The 23,032-nt window shown below is 43.7% G+C and overlaps 1 protein-coding gene across 4 annotated transcripts in view; it reads right to left on the bottom strand.

Moving 5' to 3' along the window:
* yrk (Yes-related kinase) overlaps positions 1–23,032 on the bottom strand; it is a 294,154-nt gene that overhangs the window by 146,710 nt on the left and 124,412 nt on the right. The window lies entirely within an intron of this gene.

Consider the following 23,032-nt stretch of genomic DNA (forward strand, 5'->3'; position numbering starts at 1 on the left):
AGAAATAGGAGCAGGAGTAGGCCATCTAGCCCTTCGAGCCTGCCCCGCCATTCAATAAGATCATGGCTGATCTGTTGTGGCTCAGTTCCACTTTCCCGCCCTCTCCCCATAACCCTTAATCCCCTCTCTTATCAAGAACCCATCAACCCGCTTCTTAAAAATATTTAGCAAGGCAGCCTCCACCACTTCAACGGGCAGAGAATTCCAGAGATTCACCACCCTTTGAGTGAAGAAGTTCCTCCTCAACTCCGTTCTAAACCACCTCCCCTTTATCTTGAGGCTGTGCCCCCTAGTCCTACTGTCTTTTTTGAGCGGGAAGAGTCTCTCCACCTCTATCCTATCCATCCCATTCATCATCTTATACGTCTCAATGAGATCTCCCCTCATTCTTCTAAACTCTAACGAGTACAAGCCTAGTTTATTCATTCGGGTCGTTGGCGAACTTACTAACCCATCCCTCCACTTCCTCATCCAGGTCATTTATGAAAATGACAAACAGCAAGGGTCCTAGAACAGATCCCTGGGGCACTTGCAAACAACCAAAGGAATATTCCCATTGTTGCAAAACTGAGAACACAGTGACTAACATCAGATGTGTTTGTGTGATTGGACAACACTTAGTAAACAATCCCAACTGGACTAAGAATTACACTAATTTAGGACGATCACAACATGTGCATAAGAAGATACATATAAAGAGCATGCCCAGTCATTGCAATTGTTTCAACAAAGAAAAGCTTGCAGCAACTGTTCCCAAATGCATTGCCCATGGCAATATTGCAACCAATCAAAGCTGATTTACCTGGCTTGAATTTAAACAAAACAGGATAATTGTTCCTTGGTGCATTCTCCATAGGGACCAATCAGCACCTTTTCCCATGTGCAACAAATTGTTGTTCCACATAAAATCTGGTATTCTTGTGAAACTGTCCTGATGAGTGTAAGATGAAAAGATCTGACAGCATGTCTCTTTTTCAGAAATACTCAACATGTGTAATTTATGGATCGAATCATTAATTCTAGACATGGTGCATGTGCTGGATTAGAGTTATTTTCATTTATCATACTTTGTTTAATATTTACTTTCACAAATATTTATTCTATTCTCTTTTAAGAACCATTCGGGACCCTCTGACTGCCCTACTTTCTGGAATCACATTCCATATCCATCAGCCTGGGTAGAAATCCTCTTATAACTTCCTGGTCACAATAAGCACAAATTATTCTTGGTCCTTCTTAAGCAAAAGATTGATCTATTCAAAAAATCCTCAGTAATGTATAATGTGCAGTATTGAGCATGATAATCTTTATGGTTTAGTAGATAAATGCATCGACCAATAAGTGGCCTTACTGGAGCAGGACACAGCCATTGGTGTTTCTGTGGTGATGTGAGGCCTGTCACTACCTGATATACTCTCCACTCTTACCACTTCCTCCATTCTGTTTCTCACCTCCAAATAGCAATAGGCAAACAGGATCTGGTTTCGCAATGGACTGTCCTAATCTGCAACTGTGTTATCGTTGCTCCTTGGGCTTGCTGTGGTTAAGGTGGTGGGTGATCCAAATAAGCAGCAGCAATAGGCAGTGCTCCCTCCCCCTCCATTCCATCCTCAGCACCTACCTGGTAGAAAGTGCACCTGCCTCAAAAACAGGCAATCCAGCCCAACAAGTCCAATTTGGTGCTTGTGCTATACCCAAGCCTCACATCTTCCCTCATCTGAGTCTATCATCGTGACCATCTTTTCCCTTCTCCCAAATCTTCACCTTAAATACATCTATCCCATTTGCCTCAACCATTCCCTGTGGTGGTGAGTTGATGGATCCAGTCATAGTTGAGATGTTCAGTTGCATATTTCCTGTAATCGTTGGGAGCTCTTCTAACTCTAACTCCCCTCCTGGTACAGTAACAGTATCCCTGCTACACCACAGCCAGCCTTTTGAACCTTGGCACTGACTTTGGGAACCTCGACACTGGGATTTCCCAAGAAGCCAGTTGTACATAAATAATGAGTACCAACCAGGAACAAAGGGTGGAATGTAATGCCTTCTCCCCAGTGGCGGGTTTTGAGGTGGGGGGCATTTAATTGGAAGTAGGGTACAGGGTGGGGGGGTCCATGCTACCTCTGCCCAAACATGTCCCAAGCGGGAAGGCAGGAGGGTCTTCCCATGTGGACCCTTATTTGGGCAATTAGTGTCCACGTTGGGCCTCATCCCATCTCTTGTGGTACTTAACCATGTGAAGGAGTTGCCACATGGGAAGTCCAAAAAGTAAAACACTGCCATCATAGAACCCCTACACTGCAGAAGGAGGCCATTTGGCCCATCAAGTCTGTACCGACAACAATCCCACCCAGGCCCTATTCCCAAAATCTCACATATTTACCCCACTAATTCCTCTAACCTGTGCATCCCGGGACACTAATAAAAGACATTAAGCAGGCACTGACTTTCAATGCAGACAACAACTTGAAATTTAAAACCACAGGACAGACAGTTATTTGAATTAAACAAACAGGGAACAAATGCTGCAGGAAGCCAGGCAGCTGAAAAGATAAAGATAGTCCTGGGACAATGGGGTCTGATAGGGAAATTAGCCACGAGTAGGAACAGGAATGTATAAATGCAGGAAAACCAATTACTGTATGAATAGACCGAAACTAAGTCATTGATAAAGAGGAAATGTATCCATTGTGGAACAATGTGATATTGAAACGCTCATGTCTGTATCTGTCCATAACAATGTGTTAAACGATGTTCACCTATTTGATTACAACGATGTGTTAATGGTGTCCAGTCCATCTATTGTGTGAAAGGTATAAAGATGGATCACTCCTATTGTATCATTGAGAGAAGATAGCTGCCCAGTTCTGCGGAGTGCCAGTGCCTTTTCTCCACAAAGTTTCGTTAAATAAAACTGTATTGTTGCACCTCCAGCCTGATTCCAAAGTGGTAATTTCCCACAACAGGGTCAATTTATTATGGCCAATCAACCTAATCTATACATCTTTGGACTGTGCGAGGAAACCCACACAGGTATGAGGAAAATGTTCAAACTCCACACAGGAACTGAACCGAGGTCCCTGGAGCTGTGAGGCAGCAGTGCTAACCACTGTGCTACTGTGCCACCCCATCATGTTCCTTTGATGGTTTCTGGGAGGAATGGGGAGGGGGTCCCTTGTTGAAAGACACACTGCTTCATCAAAGGCCCCAGGATTGGGAGAGGTGGAGGATGTGCTGAAAACCACCCCATGCCTTTACCTCTGACCCCCCCCTCCACCTACCCCTCCCTCCAACCTATAACTCCCTCCCTGTAATGCCCTCCCACCCATCTCTCCCTCATACCTCTGGCAGGTTGTTTGCCATTGTTCCCGGGTCTCTGGGGGGTGCATTACCCGGAGCTGGTGCCTACTGTGCTGACACTGGTTTAGATTTCAGAAGATGGAATTTTCCCAATGTCAGCAGCACACGTCAATCCTCAACGCTACCATAACTACAAGGGGCAACACCTCGGCAAAGCTCATGGTTGGACTTTAACCTGCTGTTGTGAGACTTTTCTTACAAAGCTCAATGTGTCAGAACCCAAACACAAATCTGCTGAAAAATAAACAATAGTAAAGAGAAGAACTAATATCACGATGTGATGGATTTCCAGGGGGAAGCTGGGCATTGGGGTTGGGGGGGTTGGGGGCAGTGTTGGGGCAAGGGTGGCAATGGTTGGTGGTGTTACACACATGGTGTTCTTCATTGATCTCATGTTTCACATTAAATCTGTGATGCCAGACAGCACTCACATTAACCTCTCTACCTCCTTCAGCCCACACTCCCAATATTCAGAGTCACTCAGAACAACATTGCCACTGCGATATGACTGGTGCTCCCAGCACACGAGCCATGGGTCTGGTGGGTCACTCTCTGCATGGGATCATTGCCAAATTTCAAATTCCATTGTTTTTAATTGACAGCGGGAAAAATCCAGAAATTTGACCAACAAATTCAACACTCAACTGCCTAAAGCACCCCACCAGCATCATTTTATCCTCCATCCTTTCATTTCAAAATTTGCTATTCACAAATCCTTCTTTTTAAATTACAGCCAGAATTCTTCGACAGCACCCATGGCTGGGATTCTCCAGTCCCGCTGCAGGGATTGGAGCTTTCTCTGTTCCCAATGGAGGTGGTGGGAGGATAAACAAGATTGGAGAATCCTGGCCGATATCGCTAAAATTCAAACCCAAGTTTCTAAGAACATAAGAAATAGGAGCAGGAGTAGGCCATCTAGCCCTTCGAGCCTGCCCCGCCATTCAATAAGATCATGGCTGATCTGTCGTGGCTCAGTTCCACATTCCCGCCCTCTCCCCATAACCCTTAATCCCCTCTCTTATCAAAAACCCATCAACCCGCGTCTTAAAAATATTTAGCGAGGCAGCCTCCACCACTTCAACGGGCAGAGAATTCCAGGCGTTTACATCAGGCTCAGTTCAGTGGTAACAGCCTGGCCTCGGAATCAGATGGTCACAGTTTCATACCCCAGTCCAGAGATTTGGGACTGTAATCTCGTCTCATACTAAAGGAATGTCACTGAGGGAGAGCTACACTGAGGGAGTGCTACACTGAGGGAGAGCTACACTGAAGGAGTGCTACACTGAGGGAGTGCTACACTGAGGGAGAGCTGCACTGAGGGAGAGCTACACTGAAGGAGTGCTACACTGAGGGAGTGCTACACTGAGGGAGAGCTACACTGAGGGAGAGCTGCACTGAGGGAGAGCTACACTGAAGGAGTGCTACACTGAAGGAGTGCTACACTGAGGGAGAGCTGCACTGAGGGAGAGCTGCACTGAGGGAGAGCTGCACTGAGGGAGGGCTACACTGAGGGTGAGCTGCACTGAGGGAGAGCTGCACTGAGGGAGAGCCGCACTGAGGGAGGGCTACACTGAGGGAGAGCTGCACTGAGGGAGTGCTGCACTGACGGAGAGCTGCACCGAGGGAGAGCTACACCGAGGGAGAGCCGCACCGAGGGAGTGCTGCACCGAGGGAGAGCCGCACCGAGGGAGAGCCGCACCGAGGGAGTGCCGCACCGAGGGAGTGCCGCACTGAGGGAGTGCCGCACTGAGGGAGTGCTGCACTGAGGGAGAGCTGCACTGAGGGAGTGCTGCACTGAGGGAGAGCTGCACTGAGGGAGTGCTACACTGAGGGAGTGCCGCACTGAGGGAGAGCCGCACTGAGGGAGAGCCGCACCGAGGGAGTGCCGCACCGAGGGAGTGCCGCACCGAGGGAGTGCCGCACCGAGGGAGTGCCGCACCGAGGGAGTGCCGCACCGAGGGAGAGCCGCACCGAGGGAGAGCCGCACCGAGGGAGTGCCGCACCGAGGGAGTGCCGCACTGAGGGAGTGCCGCACTGAGGGAGTGCCACACTGAGGGAGAGCTGCACTGAGGGAGAGCCGCACTGAGGGAGTGCTTCACTGAGGGAGAGCTGCACTGAGGGAGAGCCGCACTGAGGGAGTGCCGCACTGTGGGAGTGCCGCACTGAGGGAGTGCTACACTGAGGGAGAGCCGCACTGAGGGAGAGCCGCACTGAGGGAGTGCCGCACTGAGGGAGTGCTACACTGAGGGAGTGCCGCACTGAGGGAGTGCCGCACCGAGGGAATGCTACACCGAGGGAATGCTGCACTCTGATGGAGTTGTTCAGATGAGTGAAAAATTGAGGCCTTGTTGAAACCTCTTGGGGGATGTTAAACCTTCATTGCACTTTTCAAAGCTGAATTCTCCTGGCATCCCTCAGAAAACATAATCAATAACCTATCTGTGCTGTGCACAAATCGGTTCCATTTTGTGCTAAGTTACAACAAAAGTGTCTCATTGACTGTGACATTGAGTGACCTTGTGACATTGTGAGGTCATAAAAAGGAACAATGTACCTGCCAGCTCTTGGTTTCCTGTTAACTCAATATTGATCAACAAAACTGAAGCTAGTTTAGGCAGCACCGTGTGTACAACCGGTAATATCCAGTAATCACTTTTCAAGTATTCTGTTGTTTGTATTCAGTAACTTGGTCGTGCTGTCTTGATACCTGTAAACCCCAATAAATGTGGAAATTTGCTTATTCCAGTATTCGGGACATTGGTGAAGTAATTCCCTCTTAGGCATTTAATGTAGGTTTTTATTTTATGCATTTCAAATGAGCAATGCTGATTGCCTGTGCCAAGTACCTTGTGAAATTAAACAGGTCACAAATGAAGTTTCAGTTACAATTACACAACAAACGAGACTGAGTAAGATGAAGAAATCGAACATTTCTAATTAACACACTGAAAATAAAGTTGGCCGCAGGCAAAATATCTCCAGTCTAATGACTCAACGTCTTAATTGCATTCTGTTCTGATTGAATGCAATCTTTTGATTTCCTATAAAAAGACTTGTATTTATATAGCACCATTCACAACCTCAAAACATCCCAGCGCTCTACGGCCAATGAAGTACTTTTTGGTGTGTAGTGGTTGTTGTAATACAGGGAAAGCTGCAGCTAACATGTGCCAGTTCCCATAAACAGCAATGTGATTAACAATCAGATCATTTGTTTTTGTAGTATCGACTGAGGGAATAACTTGGCCAGGACTCGGGGGAGAAACTTGATCTGTTCTCACTGGAACAACGGAGGTTGAGGGGTGACCTGATAGAAGTCTACAAGATTATGAGGGGCATGGACAGAGTGGATAGTCAGAAGTCTTTTTTTCCAGGGTGGAAGAGTCAATTATTCGGGGCATAGGTTTAAGGTGCGAGGGGCAAGGTTCAAAGGAGATGTACAAGGCAAGTTTTTTACACAGAGGGCAGTGGAAGCAGATACAATAGTGAGTTTTAAGGGGTATCTGGACAAGTACATGAATAGGATGGGAATAGGGGGATATGGTCCCCAGAAGGGTAGGGGGTTTTAGTTCAGTTGGGCAGCATGGTTGGTGCAGGCTTGGAGGGCCAAAGGGCCTGTTCCTGTGCTGTAATTTTCTTTGTTCTTTGAGAACTCCTCTGCTCTCTTTCAATACTCTACCCTGCGATCTTTGTGCTCACCTGAGAAAGCTGAGTGAGCCTTGTATAAAGAGCGAATTAATGCAAACGCAACTTAATATCTGTATGTTTCGATGGGCAGTACATTTCGATGGGCAGCACACTGTACGTTTTGACTACAAAATATTCAGCACTGTTAGGAGTGTAACGTTCTGGTTTCAATACAGCAGGACTGATATGATTTCATTCACATCTGTAATGATATTAGCAGCACAAAGTTGAATTAAAATACCTCAATGCTGAAATTTTCTCCCCAGTTTGCCTTCACTGCTCACATTTCCCAGATAAGATTTAATTACTTTTCCTGGAATCTCATCCTTAGCTGTTTGCTCAGTAGGGAAATTAAAAAGCATGGACTGCACACAATCAAAACCAACTGCATAGCAACTAGACATAGAAAATAATCTTACAGACAACGGCAGTAAATGTGAGTGATGATCACGGCCGCGATTTTCTGCAAAAGTGACTGAGGGCGCAATTTAGTCAAAATCGTTCGAAGTATCAAATGTGCAAGGAAACAGTAAATTTTCCCACTGGCTTTCTCAGCGAGGTAAGAAATGGGAATTTACGGCAGTCTGTGCAAAACAGAAGCCGTAATCAAATCTCACCAGAGGGGAATGGAGTCTCAGTTCGCTGGTGAAGCCGGCTGCTGAGCTCTAAGAGCACGGTGACACAGTGGTTAGCACCGCTGCCTCGCAGGGACCCGGGTTCGGTTCCAGCCTCAGGTCACTGTCTGTGTGGAGTTTGCACATTCTTCCTGTGTCTGGATGGGTTTCCTCTGGGTGCTACAGTTTCCTCCCACAGACCAAAAGACGTGCTGCTTTAGGTGCAATGACCATGCTAAATTCTCTCTCAGCAGAAAGACAAACAAGCACCAGAGTGTGGCAACTAGGGGATTTTCAGGGTGACTTCATTGCAATGTTAATGTAAGCCCACATATGGCACCAATAAATGAACTTTAAAAGACTTTAAGGAGTGTCATTGTGCAAGTGCACCGATACTCCTGTGTTCTAACCACTCACTCTGTGAATCTGTCTCCATCGCTCTCTCAAACAGTACACTCCAGATCATAACCACTCACTGTGTGAATCTGTCTTCACCACTTTCTCAGACAGTACACTCCAGATTCTAACCACTCACTCTATGAATCTGTCTTCACCACTTTCTCAGATAGTACACTCCAGATCAAGACACTGTATGAATTTGTCTCCACCGCTCTCTCAGACAGTGCATTCCAGATTCTAACTACTCACTGTGTGAATCTATCTCCACCATACTCTCAGACAGTGCATTCTATTAGAATGTAACCAGTGACAACTTTTTTATTGGATGTAATGTGACCAATGGTAACTAGCTGTAAGGATCCTCTGACTCAGTAAACCATGGAACCAATTACGGAATGATGTAATAGTCAGCTGACCCACTATAAAAAAAGAACTTGTTTTGAATTGTGGGAAGCTTGGAGTGGCCCAGGGCAAGGCCCCAAGTTTGGAGTAATAAAGTTTCTTTATTAAACTCTTTCTTCGATTTATAAATTGGAGTAAGTTTGTTATATTTTTATTGTCTGCATTTGAAGAGTTCCTTCTGAGGAAACACTGGTAGCAGAGGAAAACCCATCGTAACTTGGTGTATGTTTTTGAAGAAGTGCTACAGCCATGGTAAAAGTTAGAAGTAAACCAGTGGGGTTGGATTGTCCCCCTGTGTTTTCAAATGTCGAACCATTTCAGCAATGGAAGGCAGAGGTGGAAAAGTGTCACCACAATACCAAAACAAAAGTAAGGATTGGCATTAGCTTTGTCACTCCCAATTAGGAGCAAGATAAGAAGAAAAGTATTTTCCAATTGGACAGCAGATGTTCTAAATAGAGAAGAAAGGCTACAGCTCCTGACGCAATACTTAGATAAGTATTACCAGAAAAATAAGTTCTTGGAGAATTATGAAGGATGGGTGATGTTTAACAGGATTAGGAGACAAGACACCCAGTCCATAGAAGAGAATCTCACAGATTTTGATAGGGGCTGTAAAAGGCTAATGAAATTTAGTTTGGAGATTCCAGCTGCAGTATTGTGCTTTAAGTTATTGGACTGTGCACGTCTGTCGCACATGGATACTCTTTTAGTAATGGCTGGGGTACAATTAAGGGGAACGGAGCCCCTCTTTGATCAAATGGCAGCATCATTAAAAAAGTTTTTCAGGAAACAATCCTTCCCCGCCACCTTGTTCAATACAGACTGGAATGCCATAGCGCCCAGAACAGAGGAGTCAATGGTGACTCAATCACCTGCCAGACCAAATGGTGCACCAAGGCCTTTAAACAGAGACAGTTACATTAATAACAGACCTGGGGTCAAAAACTGTTTTAACCGATTTGAAAATGGGCGAAGAAGACACATATGGGACACTGATAAAAGACGTGTAAATCAAAGGAATGCTAGAGGGATTGTGAATCACTGTTTCCAATGCAAATCCCCATATCACTATATTGTAAGCTGTCCGAAAAGAAGAAATTGTGTGTTTGAAACCAGATGTGACACATAATACGTGGAAACAACAGTGACGAGGGTAAGGACCAGGAAGGTATCGTTTTGATGACACAGAAGTTGAGTCCCAATAATGAGTGTCCTGATGATAGACTCTTTCAACTGTGCTGTTTTAGAAAGTGGATGTGCATCGACTGTCTGCAGCCAAAATTGGCTGGATTGTTATTTAGGGTCTCTTGACATAAAGACTGAAAGAAAGTAAAAGAACAGGATAGTTCCACCTGCTTTAGATTTGGAGATGGCAACACTTTAACATCATCCAAAAGGGTGATACTTCCCTTTAAGATTGTGGGAATCAGTTTATTTATAAGTATAGATGTAGTTTCCAGTGATATACTTTGTTTTCTGTGATGAAGAAAGCTCAGATGACCATTGATTTGAAACAGGATAAAGCTGTGGTATTTGGGAAAACTGTGGACCTACATTTTATAAGATTGAGACATTATTATCTTCCTTTAAACAAACTGAAATTATCAGACCAAAGCATCCATGAGGCATTCGGGTCGCTAACAAGCAACAGCATGATGGATAAAAAGATTATTCTGAAACTCCATAAGCAGTTTGGTCATCCAGCCCACAGAGACTGAGAGCAGGATGCAGGAGTTCTGGACAAGGGATATAATTATCTCATAGAATAAATATCAGCCCAATGTGAAATTTGCATAAAATATAGAAGGACACCCCCACATCCAGCCGTGAGTCTACCATTAGCGTGAGATTTCAATGATGTGGTGGCGATGGATCTAAAGATATGTGACAAGGACAAAGGCTCCTATCTATTGCACTTTGTGGACATGGCCACTTGGTTTAGCACATTCACAGTGATTTACAACAAAGATAAAAAGACCATGTTAGATAAAATTATAACCCACCGGATTGGAACAGAACTGGGGGCACTGTCTAAATTTTTGCCGGTCAATGGGAGCAAACTTGCAAATGATGAGTTTCAAGATATGTGTGAAAATTTAAATATTGTAATAATGCGCACTGCAGCAGAGAGCCCATTCAGCAATAGCCCCTGTGAAAGGAATCACGTAGTTATAGATGACATGTTGCATAAAATTTTGGCGGATCAACTGGATTGTAAATTGCAGGTTGTGTTAGCATGGGCAGTGCACGCAAAAAATTCTTTACAGATGGTAGAAGGCTTTAGTCCATGCCAGTTGGTAAATGGGAGCGATCCAAGTTTGCCGTTAGTATTAACAGATAGTTCCCTGGCGCTAGAAGGGACAAGCATTAGCTCCATGTTTTCAGCCCACCTAAATGCTATGAATGCAGGGAGAAAGGCCTCCATTAAGACTGAGGTTTCAGAATGGTTAAGAATGTATAAGAGCAGTGGGGGTATACTTTGAGAAAGGGAAGAGGGTCTACTAGAAAAGAGACATTAAGGTTGATTCACCCACAGCAGGGAAAGTGACACTGAAATATTTTTTCACTGTTTCAGCATCTAATAATTGGATTGTAAGTCAATAGATATCAAAGCAGCATTTTTGCAGGGCAAAACATTTCAAAGAAAAGTTTTTTTTGAGGCTACCCAAAGAAGCAGGTAATACACAGCGACATTTGTGGAAATTGAGCAAACGCGAATATGGGTTAAGTGATGTATCAAGGGTTTGGTATTTCTCAGTACAATCTGTATTGCTGAAGACTGGCTGTGTCCAGTTAAAAACAGATCCAGCAATGTTTTACTGGAAGGCTAAAGGAAAATTAGGTGGAGTTTTTGTGAGGCATGTGGATGATTTCCTATGGGGCGGCACAGAAGAGTTTGAAAAAAGGATAATTGAAAAGCTGAAAACAGAATTTAAAGTAAAGAGTCAAACAGCTGGTGCTTTCTGATATCTTGGTCTTGATATCCGACAAAGTACTTCTGGTGTAACGATGAATCAACAGGGATATCTAAACAGTATTGATCCCAGTCCCTTCACTAGAGAAAGGTCAATGGAGAAAGAGGAATGGGTAAATGAAAAAGAAACAAAATTGTTGAGCAGTATGATAGGACTATTGCACAAATTGGCTTTGTACACAGATAAGACCGGATGGGGGCTATAATGTTCCAGAGCTCCATAATACATTGAGGTGTGTCATATCAGAGAGATCTTGCAGGCTAATAAAACATTTAAAAGGCCAAAATTAGAGGAGCATGTAATTAAATTCCCAGCACTAGGAGAACTGGGAGACATGAAGTTGATTGTATTTAGTGATATTTCACATGTCAATCTACCAGATGGACATTCAAGTGGTGCTGGATTCATAATATTCCTGGTAGGTAAGGATGGAAAATGTTTTCCCATGACCTGGGAAGCAAAGAAAATAAAAAGGGTCGTCAAAAGTACATTGGCGGCTGAAACCCTAGCATTAGTGGAGGCATTGAAAATGGGGATATATTTGTCTGACAGATTAATGGGATTATTTTGTATGGGCACATCAGGTAAGAAAGTACCATTTGAGTGTTATGTGGACAACCCACCTTTATGGGACAAAGTTCACTCAACAAAGAGGGTAACAGAAAAACAACTAAGAATTGAATTGGCCAGCATTAAACAAATACAGGAAAGCAAGGAAGTTTCCAAACTTAACTGGGGGTGTGAATCTACAGATATCCGACTGTTTTACAAAAAGGGGTGCAGGTACTGGAAAGTTACCAAGAATACTGGAAGATGGTTGACTTAAATTATTTTGAAAAAAAAAGGGAATGTGTCAGAATGTAATCAGTGACAACTTTATATTGGATGTAATGTGACAATGCTAACAAGCTGTAAGGATCAGCTGACCAAGTAAACCATGGAACTGATTACAGAGTAATGTAATAGTCAGCTGACCAGCTGACTCACTATAAATAAGAACCTGTTTCAAATTGTGGGAAGCTTGGAGTGGCCCAGGGCAGACCCCAAGTTTGGAGTAATTAAGTTTCTTTATTAAACCTTTTCTTTGATTTATAAGTTGGAATAAGTTTTGTTATATTTTTATTGTCTGCATTTGAAGAGCTCCTTCTGAGGAAACACATTCCAGGTCCTAACCACTCGCTGTGTGAATCTGTCTCCACCACACTCCCAGACAGTATATTCCAGATCCTAACCACTCGCTGTGTGAATCTGTCTCCACCGCACTCTCAGACAGTGCATTCCAGATCCTAACCACTAGCTGTGTGAATCTGTCTCCACCGCACTCTCAGACAGTGCATTCCAGATCCTAACCACTCGCTGTGTGAATCTGTCTCCACCGCACTCTCAGACAGTGCATTCCAGATCCTAACCACTCGCTGTGTGAATCTGTCTCCACCGTACTCTCAGACAGTATATTCCAGATCCTAACCATTCGCTGAATGAATCTGTTTCTTCCACACTCTCAGACAGTACATTCTAGATCCTAACCACTCGCTGTGTGAATCTGCCTCCACCACACTCTCAGACAGTACATTCCAGATCCTAATCACTTGCAGTGTGAATCTGTCTCCACCACACTCTCAGACAGTACATTCCAGATCCTAACCACTCACTGTGTGAATCTGTCTCCACCACACTCTCAGGCAGTACATTCCAGATCCTAATCACTTGCAGTGTGAATCTGTCTCCACCACACTGTCAGACAGTACATTCCAGATCCTAACCACTCGCTGTGTGAATCTGTCTCCACCACACTCTCAGACAGTACATTCCAGATCCTAATCACTTGCAGTGTGAATCTGTCTCCACCACACTCTCAGACAGTACATTCCAGATCCTAACCACTCGCAGTGTGAATCTGTCTCCACCACACTCTTGGACAGCACATTCCAGATCCTAACCACTTGTTGCATAAAGAGATTTCTTCTCATGCTGCCATTGCTTCTTTTGTCAATTACCATAAATCATTGATTTGATTTGATTTATTCTTGTTATGTATTAGTATACAGTGTATAGTTTCATGAGTGCTATACTGACAAAGCATACCATTCACTGCCTTTTGCTTCTTGACTCTTCTGCCAATGGGGCAGCTTTTTCCTGTGTATTCTGTCCACAAAACCTGAATACATCGATCAAATCTCCTCTCAACCTGCTTTCTGTCAAGAGAGTAGACCCAGCCCTGCCAGTCTGTTGTCATAACTGCCTGTAACCATTCTTGTAAATCTCTCGGATTCGTTACATCCTTCCCATAGTGTGATATCCAGAATTGAACACAGTACTCTAGTTGATGCTGAATCAGTATTCTATAGAGGTTCATCATAACTTCTTTGCTCTCCTAATTAATGCCTCTACTCGTGAAACCCAGGATACCGTATGCCTTAATAACCAATTTCTCAACCTGATCTTCAATGATTTGTGGACTTGTACACCAATCTCTCTACTCCTCCAGAATTGTTTCCTTTTATTCTATACTGCATCGGCCCATTGTTCCTCCTCACTTCACACTTCTCCACGTTGCTTAATTTGCAGCCTGTCCATCCTTTTCCAGCACTTGGAAATTTCTCAGATAACACTGGAAGAGTTTGAAGATTAGAATTCTTCCAATTTCCATTGCTCCTCATTTGAAGAAGCTGATTCATGTTAGGGTGCATTTCCAGTGCTGCTATTGGACCTTGGGATGTTTGCTCAAATATTCATTCTTCGCCTATGGCCCAGAGAACTGCAGAAGGAGGCCATTCAGCCCATCGAGTCTGCACCAACAACAATCCCACCTCAGCCTTATCCCTGTAACCCCACATATTTACCCATTAATCCCTCTAAACTATGCATCTCAGAATACTAAGGGGCAATTTAGCATGGCCAATGTACCTAACCCGCACATCTTTGAATTGTGGGAGGAAACTGGAGCACCCAGAGGAAACTCACGCAGACACGGAGAGAACGTGCAGATGCCACACAGACAGTGACCCGAGCCAGGAATCAAATCCAGGTCTCTGGAGCTGTGAGGCAGCAGTGCTAACCACTGTGCTACTGTGCCGCCCTCTATAAAGAATTGTCTGTCAGTAGCCTACTGCATCCTGGAGGGATCAGCAAGTTTGAAACTGCTCACACATTTTATTTTCCAGCAGAAAATCCCTTTAGCCAGGGATTAGAAATTGGAAACTTACTTCAGGAACTCTGATGCTAATCTGAATTCCACAAATGCTGCAGTGGCTGAGAGAAGATAAGACAGATAAATAGCATCAAAAAGAAAATCCAATCAATAAAGAAATTAACATTTTTATTTTATGTGTGCTCAGCTAAAATATGCTTGTCAGAGATCATAACCCACAACGACCAACAGGACGTGCAGAGCACACCTCAGCTGCGAAAGCTGCAAGGAGGTTTTACAACTCGTCATCTTGATATTTTCAACTTCCGAGAATTGTCAGACTTGGCATTCAGATAGCAAACTGATTTCACAGCCGACCATTGTCGCCTGGTTTCAGAGGCAAGGCTGCAAATCAAACTAGGTGGCATGTCTGAGGTAACTCAGGAGAAGTGGTTTCCACTGGCACCTCAGGAGGGAGCTCTGCTATCTTGCTGGTGAAGGGATTTGTGCAGGAGGCAGCCATAAGGCTTGGTCACTGACGGGTTCGCTGTGGCGCACATCTGTATCTCAGTCATTTACTAAAAGGAACATAGGAATTAGGAGCAGAAGTAGGCAAACTCAGCCCATCGAACTTGCTCCAGAAATGCCAGAAATACAGTTGGAAATTGCAACGATTGTGCATGGGCAAAGCTTTCTCACTGAGTGAATTCACCCAGATTGCAAATTCCCTCCCTACAGTCATAGACTATCTGTGACTCATCTGACGAATGAACAGCATTCTGAAAGCTTGTGGCGTTTACTATCAAATAAACCTGTTGGACTTTAACCTGGTGTTGTGAGACTTCTTACTGTGTTCTTCCCACAATCCAAAGATGTGCAGGTTAGGTGGTTTGACTATGGTAAATGTGCAGGTTTATGGGGGTAGGGTAGGAGAGTCAGCGAATACTTAATGGGCCATTTGGCTTCCTTTTGCGGTTCTATGGATGTTTACAGATAGAGAGTCTCAAATCAGGGAACCCCAAGGATGAGTCTGTGTCAGATTTCAGGACCTGCTGACTTTCAGAAAACATATCGCAATGCCTTAACTCAGCGAATAGGGGACAGGAGAAAACCAAATATACGATTGCAAAAGCACTTTAAATTAACGGCTGTGTCGCCGTTGATATCAATTCACTTCCCATGCGTTAGGTTTAAGAATTGTTTCCTGTCTCCCCCACTTCCCTACATGAGAAATGAGAAAAGGTCAATCGACATGAAATGATGTAAAACAGACCCTGTATTTGTCACTGAGAACTATTTGTTGTTTATTCACACAGCATTTTAATAACTCTTTAATAACTCTCTTTGAAATGACCTGTACCAGCTGCAAGGAGACAACCAGTCCCCGTGGAACTGAAAGGCTTTGGGGGATCAAGTACAATATTTAAAATTAAGCCTGTGGGCTCTATGAGGGTGGCATCTGAACTCAATGCAGATTCACCGTGCTGTAGCAAAACTGGGCATGTGGTTTATCCATAAGTACAATAAACAATATTCTACCCCGTTGCACTCTGCAAGACGAGTTTGTTCTCCCAGGGTGAGTTCAAAAATCTCTGCCACATTCTCACTGAGCGAAATGAGGTCAAAGTTCACTGGAAACAACAAATGAGCACAGCCAATCAGTACTTGGCAAACCCTCAAACCTTTCCAAGGTGGGTGGGGTGGGGTCAAGGTTCGATGAGGGCAAGAAAAGAAAGTCCGATTTTCGGACGCTGCTGATTTTCGGGTGGTCGGATTTGAGCAATGGAAATATGGCTCCAGCTACAACAAGCATGGCGGTGAACTCCTCACCAACATCCCCCCTAAAGTGGCATTGCCTGGCAAACATTTCACCTCTCGCTTTGTGGGTTTATTATCAATATCAAAGTTGTGTAAATAATAGCAAGCATAACTTGCATTTATATAGCATCTTTAATGTAATAAAATGTCCCAAGTTGCTTCATAGGAACATTATAAATCAAATGTGCCGTTAAGTCTCTTAAGGAGATATTAGGGCAGATGGCTGAACGCTTGTTCAGACTGGTGGGTTTTAGCAAATGTCTGACGGGGGAAAGAGAGGATGAGAGGTGTAGGGAGGGAATTCCTGAGCTTAGAATCCAGGCAGCTGAAGGCTGCTCATTAATAGTGGAACAATTAAAATTGGAGCTTCACAATTGACCGGAATTAGACCAGTGCAGGTATCTCTGAGGGTTGAGCGGCTGGAGGAGGTTACAGAGATAGAGAGAGGAGAGGCCATGGGAGAGTTTGAAAACGAAACTGAGAACCTTAATATTGAGATGTTGCTTAACCAGGAGCCACCGGACTGAGTACAGGGGGAATGGGCGAATGGGGGCTTGGTGTGAATTAGGGTTGGGGTAGCAGAGTTTGGATTATTTGAAGTTTGTGGAGGGTGGGTGTAGAAACAAGCTCTTGGTTTCACATTAGAGGCGGCTGTGTAAATGCTGTGGAGCTGGGCCCAGAGTAACTGAACCACAGGCATTCCACATGCAACATAAATACTTTGTGGGAAATATTCTGGTCATTTGATCGCTTCACTTTTTATCTCAGGCTTTCTCATAATCCAGAGGAATGAGGGATGCAATCATTGTGATTGGTTAAAATTTGTTTTGTAATTAATTCAGCAAAGCATACAATTAAATATAATTGGTCGTTCAGAGGAGTTTAATGTTTGCAATAGTTAAGTTGTGGTTTTCGAAAGATTATGTTATTATTCTACTACTCATGTGCAAAAGATAAAACAGCGCGACAGTAATGACAAGCAACTGAAAACCAGCCTCATTTACACATTTTCATCAACCTATTACTTGTTACATATCAATTAGGCGCATCAATATGGAAATATTAACCCTGTGTCACACTATAAAGTCATTCTGTCTCTAAACATTCACATGATTTAAGCAGCTTAACTGAAGCTTTACTGAGCAATATTATTGGAACACTGAGAAATCTTCCTTGTTCTGGTCTTGGGCACTGATACAGATAAAAATTAAATCCTGCCTTCTTCACTCTGCACCCCAGACAATTACCATTGTGCGTGGCTTTGTTGTAATAGGGATTATTGAAATGAACTCTACAGAGGACAGTGACATTCTAAGCGGCTAAGAGACAAATATCAAAATGCTTAAAATTTTGATCCATCACAATGGCTGCCCTGTGGTCACCAATGCAGCATTAACTGTCTTTTGATAATTTCTCCTTCCATTACCAGTTTAAAGCTTGTTTATTAGCGATACAAGTAGGTTTACATTAACACTGCAATGAAGTAACTATAAAAATCCCCTGGTCACCACACTCTGGTGCCTGCTCGGGCACACTGAGGGAGAATTTCGCATGGCCAATGCACCCAACCAGCACATCTTTCTGACTTTGGGAGAGAACTGGAACACCTGGAGGAAACCCACACAGATATGGGGAGAACGTGCAAACTCCACACAGACAGTGACCCGAGCTGGAAGTTGAACCCTGGCATAGTGATGCAGCAGTGCTAACCTCTGTGCCACTGTGACGCCTACACCAGTCTCCCAACATTGATTTTTTTTTCTTAACTTCTCTCCATTTTTCACATCACTGTATTCCAAAACTGCAGTGGATTTGTAGAAGCTCGTCGTGGGTCAGAGGTTAAAGCACAGACAATAACCAATGAATGAAAAGTCATAAATAAGGCTGTATATAGATATGAGGAACTGTCACATGTATTGCCACGCACAACAGAATCTGTTGGTGTCACCCACGCGAATCAGATGATGAATTGTTGGGGACATATATATTTAAAGCTATACAGTATGTGTTTAACATTTGGCCTGTACTCATGTTTATAACTTCTATTTATTGCAGTGATTTCTTCATTTATTGACACAATCAGATATTTGAGTCAGGAGTTGATTCCCTGAACTTGTAGGAAGCATTCCGCTGATATTAAAATTTGGTGTGTGACAGATAGAAACCACCAATGGTTAGACTTTCAGTGAAGAACACAATGGGGGTTAAATTTTTCCGTTCCAGCACTGCATGCCTCATTCATCAAAAAATAAATTACATGTGAAACTTCATTAAATGTCGTTACAGGATTATTCGAGCCTGAGGTATTAAAATAACTAATTGAACTAAGATTATCGCAAACATTGTGTTTGCTCAAGCGGTAGTGAAGAAAGCTCATCAGGAGCTGCTGATATTATTGCTCTGTCATTTCTCAAACATTTTCTTAAATAACATCCACATCATCCTATCTATAATATAAATAGCTAAGCTTCTAATTTTACTTTGAAACTGGCTACGTAGCTGCTGCAAACACGTATTTCAGGGCATCTGTACATGCAGACAGCTCAGGAACTGAATAAACCCCATCATTCATCTGAAAACAGGTTTCTAATCCAACTGAGAGCATTCCCTCTGCACCTAAAGACAATGATGGTTTGGATCGACACTGAGATTGGATGTTATGAACTCCATCCAAATGGACTATTCTGTTAGCACCTGTCATTCACAGTGAGACATTTGTCACTGATACTCTCTCGCAGAGACCCTGGAAGCAAAGAGGACACTTCCCACAGAGCGCATGGCAAGAGTTCAGTACTGTATATGTGATATACTAGTGTGTGGAATCTACTGACCTGGAGAGGCTATTTCCCTGCAGTTCCAAGTCAGGATGGTGGGTGACTTGGTGAGGATATTGCAGTTGGGGCTGTTTCCATGCATCTGCTACCTGTTGTCCTTGTAGGTGGTAGAAGTCACAGGATTGGAAGATGCTGTTGAAGGAGCTTTGCTGAGTTGTTGCAGTACATCTTGTAAATGGTACTCACTGCTGCCACTGTGTGTCAGTGGTGGAGGGAGTGAATGTTTATGTTGGGTGGATGTGGTGCCATTCAAGCGGGCTGCTTTATCCTGGGTGGTGTTAACCTTCTTGAGTGTTGTTGGAGCTGCACTCATCCAGGCAAGTGGAGAGAATGCCAACACATTCCTGACCTGTGACTTTTAGATGGCTTTGAGAAGTCAGGAGGTGAGTCAATTGCCCAGAATTCCTAGCCTCTGACCTCTTTTTTGCAGCCACAGTATTTATACGATTAGTTCAGTTTCTGGTCGATAGTAACCTCTCGGTTGCTGGTATTGGGGGATTCAGTGCTGGTGATGCCAGTGAATGTCAAGAGGATATGATTAGATTCTCTGTTGTCAGGGCCATGCACTTAAATGGTAAGCAACATTCGTGTTGCACATTAGCCCAAGCCTGGATGCTGCCCAGGTCTTGCTGCAGTATCTGAGGAGTTATGAATGGTGCTGAACATTGTGCAGTCATCAGCCAGTATCACCACTTCTGCTCTTATGGAGGGAAGGTCATTGATAAAGCAGCGGAAGGTGGTTGGGCTTTGCCAGAAAAGGAACAGAGCAAAGGTTCATCAGGCTGATTGCAGGGAGGGCAGGATATGAGGAGAGACTGGGTTGACTGGGCCTGTATTCACTGGAGTCTAGAACAATTAGAGGGATCTCACTGAAATTCTTACAGGGTTTGGCAGGCTGGATGCAGGGATGTTGTTAGCTCTGGCTGGGGGATCTAGAAGAAGGGGACAGTCTCAGTGTATGGGGGATATACCATTTAGGGCTGAGATGAGGAGAAACGTCTTCACTCAGAGGGTGGTGAACCTGTGGAAATCGCTGCTGCAGAAGATTGTGGAGACCAAATCACTGAAGGAAAGAGACAGATTTCTAGACTCCAAAGGCATCAAAGGGTATGGGGAGAGAGCGGGAGTGTGGCACTGCCTCCCCAGTTCAGCAAAGGTTTATCAGACTGATACCTGGAATGCCTTATGAGGAAAGGTTGGGCAGGCAAGGCTTGTATCCACTGGAGTTTAGAGGAGTAAGAGGTGACTTGATTGAAACACACAAAATCCTGAGGAGTCTTGACAGGGTGGAGGTGGAGAGTCGAGAATCGGGGTCACTTTTCAAAAATAAGGGGTCGCTCATTTAAAATTGAGATGAGGCAAAGTTTTATGAGCCGCAAGTCATTGCAACTCTCTTCCTCAAAAGGTAGTGGAAGCAGAGCTTTTCAATGTTTTTAAGGCAGAGCTGGATAGATTCTTGGTAAGCAAGGAGACGATAGGTCATCAGGAGTAGGCAGGGTGCAGATTTGAGCTGACAATCAGATCAGCCATGATTGTATTAAGTGACAGCACAGGCTCAAGGGGCTGAATGGCCTACTGCTGGTTAGTATGTTCGTATGTTCATAATTATTGCCCTACATTTCAAATCCACTGTGATTCTAATGCCAATTGACTTCCTGGCATTTTTAAGATAACAGTGCATTAATGGATTTTAATGATTTCAATTCTATTCCACCTCATTTTGCCTCAAGTACTTTGCTGCCACTTCCAAAATCTATTTTAAAATAACACTGTCATTTCAAAGTTATCTAATCCTGTTCAATAACTTTACTAATTGACCTGTTAACTTCCGATGAAGTAATCGGTAACCATCAAAACTGCATAAGTGGTATCAAACAGTGAAACATTAACTTAGTGCTAGGGTCAAAACATCAAAGCCCAAAATATAATTCCCGCTCCTCTCATACAGCTTTTATTCAGATTGATTTATGATTCCATAACCCCAGCTTCCAGTATCTCACTACATTTTCTAAGTTTCATTTACAATATAGACACTGAATGCTGATAGACCAAGAGAAACATCGCAGGCAAATCTAACATTTCCTCCACTCAGTTATATGTGAATGCAGTAAGCGACAACTCTCATTGGTATTAACAATGGGATCACTGGCTATTTATCAACCATCTCTAGTCCAAGAATGGAAAGGCCAACGTTAATCATTGCCCAAACAGTTAATGAACACTTTTATTAGGATGCCAAGTGCCAATGGGGTAACTTCAACCCTTCGTAATGTTATCAATGGAAAAATAAATTGGAGAGGTGTATAATGAGTAGGGGATCCAGTACTGAAGGGTCCAAAACGTTTCTAGTGTGAGCAGTTCCTTATGTAGGCAAATCTGAAGTTAAATTGCAGAGTTTGATCTAAGGGTGACACAGTGGTTTGCACTGCTGCCTCACAGCGCCAGGGACCCCGGGTTCAATTCCCAACTTGGGTCACTGTCTGTGCGGAGTTTGCATGTTCGCCCCCTGTCTGTGTGTGTTCCCTCCAGGTGCTCCGCTTTCTTCCCACAGTCCAAGAGATGTGCAGGTTAGGGTGCATTTGGCCATGCTAAATTCTCCCTCAGTGTATCTGAACAGGTGCCGGAGTGTGGCGACTAGGGGATTTTTGCAGTAACTTCATCGCAGTGTTAATGTAAGCCAGCTTGTGACACTAATAAACTTAAACTTTAAAAACAATCACTTCAGTTAGAAGTTGAATTCTATCTGATTGGCCATCAGAACCAAAAAATGGAGACTCTCAAAAGCCCTTGATGAAAGATAATAGTTGGCTGTGAGAAACATACACGTCTGGACTTGCTGGTCAGTTGTTACTGGAGTTTTTTCTTAGTGATTTGGTAAACAATACAGTTTACCGTAATGTGCAGTAATTCATTACCACCATCCTGCTACTCAGCAATGGAAACACAATATGCACCATCAAATATCAGTTTCAACAACCCACAAGGTAAGCAGTGAACCCTGGATAAATGAGTTCATGTCCATATACCTCCCCTTTAACCAAAGAATTCCAACATCCCCAAGCATCGGAGCCTTTTCAGCAGCTAACTAATGAATGAATATTAACTTTCAACATAGCCAGCTACACAACAACTCACTCAATGTTGCAGATCTCTGAATCTGATGTTATTTGTCAAACTTAGAAGAAGGTAATCACTTTATCAGCTGCTGAGGTTTGTGATAATGACAAAGATTAGTGCTTGCTGTTGGGCTGAATGTCCCTCCATGCTACACAGCAATATTTTCATAAAGCCTGGAGCTGTGCTCACTTAATCAACCATCCACAACTTGGCCATGGATTTCTGGGGCATTTGCTTAGATGTCAGAAATATCGAAAATTTATTGAGTGAAACATCACAAATTTAATGCATATTGGAACTTTGTCATCTTTGGAGGGAGGGAAGACCAGTTAAGTACCAAAGAAATGTGTCCAAGCTATGACAAGCGTTGACCTGAAGCACTGGTGACAAAATGAATCAACAACTAGATGGAGGCCTTTGTATCTTCCAGGCAAAACCTTTAAAACCTGATGGAAATCTGCCTCCAGCATTGCAAACAAATTTGTAAAAGACAGCCTGCTTCCCCTGTGTGAGATCCACAACCAAGCTGTCCAATGGACTTGCAGCAAGAAGGGGAACATTGTTACAGAGAAAGAGGGTTTCTGCTTCTCTGACCAAAGCACACTATAGAGAGAACCAATCCTACTGGTCAGTTTATCATTTGAGATGGAGCAGACTAAATTACTCAGGAAAACTGAGCAATGTATTATTCAT

The sequence above is a fragment of the Carcharhinus amblyrhynchos genome, chromosome 24 (genome assembly GCF_965287045.1).
Source record: "Carcharhinus amblyrhynchos chromosome 24, sCarAmb.v2.hapA, whole genome shotgun sequence".
Lineage (NCBI taxonomy): Eukaryota > Metazoa > Chordata > Chondrichthyes > Carcharhiniformes > Carcharhinidae > Carcharhinus > Carcharhinus amblyrhynchos.